Genomic DNA, 3,021 nt, shown 5'->3' with positions numbered 1-3,021 from the left:
ACATGTGCACATGCACACACACACACACACACACACGTACACAGAAACACACACACACACACACACACCACGCACACACGCACGCACGCACAGTACAGTGTGGCATATGAACCTCCATATCTTTGACTGCTATGATGCATCCTCATGTCACAACTGTAGCCAGGCTGGATGTTGTGTAAATGAATATAGCTTGAAAGTCCCGCCCCTTAGTTCCGCATTTCACGGGACCTAAGCTGACCATCTAACAACATGGTAGCGAGTAAATATCTTCTGATCTCCGTCATTATATGCTCTGGGCTACAAATATGCTGTTTAAGAGGCTAGATAAAGATTATTCATGCAGAAGTATCAATGTTTTGTTCCGAGGTCGTCTGCATGAAAAACATGAAGAAACACAGCCTTCTAAAAAGTTTGGGGGTTCGTATGGAAAAATTAAACAAAAATATCAGAAACAACATATGTGGTGCTCGTGGCACAACTCGAAGGGGATCGAAATATCATTTTATTACCGCCATTGGATTACATGCTACGAAAACGCAGTTGAGGTCCCATGAAATCGGGGGAAGTGATGTCACTTTCAAGCTCTATGACATTATGCACAGTCATTAGGCGTATAGGAGGCTTATTTACTCCTCCTTACTTACCTTCCTTCACTCCTAGGCACACAGTCTTTCTCTTCCTCTCCCTCCTTCTCTCCCTCTCTCTCTATCCCTCTCTCTCTTTCTGCCATCTCTCCTTCCTCTCTCGTTACATTTCCCTCTCTGTCTCTCCACCGTCTCCTCTGCCCCATCTCTCTCTCCCTCTATCTTTTTTCTCCCTGACTCCATGTCTCTTCATCCACCCCTCTCTCCTTCCATCTCTCTCTTCCTCTCCCACACACACCCAACCACCAACACCCCCCCCCCTCTCTTCCTCCGGAACGCTGGCACCTTTGAACAAAGAGAAATCAAAAGCATCCAGTGCACAAAGGGAAGGGAGAGCGAGAACGAGAGAGGAAGAGAAATGGAGAGAGAGAGAGAGAGAGGGAGAGAGAGAGAGAGAGAGAAAGAGAGAGAGAGGAAGAGGAAGAGAGCAGGAGGAGCTCTGTGGAGCACTGGGTGCCAGCGGAGAGAAGGCCTTGATGAGAGACACAAGTGTCCGACTTTGGTGTCACTTCAAAGGCTTCCCCCTTTAAAGTCCTGCCACTAATCTGGGGCCGATATGAAGATTGCTCTATCTGACTGACCCGGGCCAGCTGGGGAAACCAGGAAGCGAGCTCTCATGCTGTGAAGAGCGCACTGTGTGTGTGTGTGTGTGTGTGTGTGTGTGTGTGTGTGTGTGTGTGTGTGTGTGTGTGTGTGTGTGTGTGTGTGTGTGTGTGTGTGTGTGTGTGTGTGTGTGTGTGTGTGTGTGTGTGTGTGTGTGTGTGTGTGTGTGTGTGTGTGTGTGCGCGTGCGGATGGGTGAATGGGGGTGGAGAGGGTCAGGGGGATGTTTTGTGTGTGTTTGTGTGTTGTTCTGTATGTGTGTGTGTGTGTGTTTGTTTGTTTGGGGGCGTGGGGGGTGCATGTGTGTTTTGTGTTTGCATTTGTGTTGTTCTGTGTGTGTGTGTGTGTGTGTGTGTGTGTGTGTGTGTGTGTGTGTGTGTGTGTGTGTGTGTGTGTGTGTGTGTGTGTGTGTGTGTGTGTGTGTGTGTGTGTGTGTGTGTGTGTGTGTGTCTGCGTGTGTGCGTGCGTGCATGTGTATGAGAGTGCATGAGCATGTTTGCTTACATGGGTCCATGTCAAAATTTCTGTATTTGCTAGTAGTGATATTTCAGAATGTGTATGAATTCAATGTAATCAATAAAGGCGCATCCCTTCAATCACATTAAAACAGGTCTGTAAATGTGATTTTAATATCAGAAGATTTTAGAATTAATTTCACACACTCTTGTCTGAAAGGGTAAACCAGAAAAATGCCAGAGAAAGTCATTGCACTGTAATGTTTTAATAGCTTTTGACACTTTCAGCATCATAAATCTTATGTCTTTTCAACGCTTTATGTCTTTCTTTAAATTAGAATCTAATTGGTGGTGCCCAAACTTTTTTCCCTGCGCACCCCCTTGTACATTTTAATGTGGTTCGCTCACCCCTTAAGCGTATGTTGATTTGATTTGATTTATTTAAACTCAAATGTTTGCGCTATGGGATAGCAAATCACCGCATATATGGGATAGCAAATCACCGCCATATTATGCAGTCATTTTCCTCATTCCCAATAGATCCAATGATGTGAACTTGCTGTGTGACAAAATAAATTACACTATAAATTACACTTCCAATGGACCCTTTCAGCATACAATTCACCATACAATTAAAAACTACTTATTGTTCATTAATGCTGTTTAAAAACACATATCCACCATTGCTCTATTCAGCGCACGCACCCCAGTTTGGGAAACCCTGAATTAGATCATCTACAAACAATTACGTTTTTTTGAAGCATCTGCTATGACACATCATGATAATTTATAAGGAGTTATGAATGACTAATTAGAACTTACAAATGTTTTTCTCCCTCTATCTGTCTCTCTCTGTCTCTCTCTCTCTCTCTCTCTCTCTATCTCTCTCTCTCTCTCTCTCTCTCTCTCTCTCTCTCTCTCTCTCTCTCTCTCTCTCTCTCTCTCTCTCTCTCTCTCTCTCTCTCTCTCTCTCTCTCTCTCTCTCTCTCTCTCTCTGTTCGTGTGCACATACTGTGTGTGTCAGTGTGTATTTATGTTTATCAGTGTGTGTGTGTGAGTGAGTGACTCAAGGTGTGTGTGAGTGACTGTGTGTGTGTGTGTGTGTGTGTGTGTGTGTGTGTGTGTGTGTGTGTGTGTGTGTGTGTGTGTGTGTGTGTGTTTTAATGTCTCTCTCTCTTCCTCTCTCTCTCTCTCTCTCTCTCTCTCTCTCTCTCTCTCTCTCTCTCTCTCTCTCTCTCTCTCTCTCTCTCCCTCTTCTTAAGATCTTGACCTCGGATGGTGTCTGAAGCTGGGGTCAGGGACACAGGACTAGATGAAGGC

This window comes from Engraulis encrasicolus, chromosome 2 (assembly GCF_034702125.1).
Source record: "Engraulis encrasicolus isolate BLACKSEA-1 chromosome 2, IST_EnEncr_1.0, whole genome shotgun sequence".
Taxonomy (NCBI): domain Eukaryota; kingdom Metazoa; phylum Chordata; class Actinopteri; order Clupeiformes; family Engraulidae; genus Engraulis; species Engraulis encrasicolus.
The sequence above is the reverse complement of the archived record's forward strand: the minus strand, read 5'-3'. Positions refer to the sequence as shown.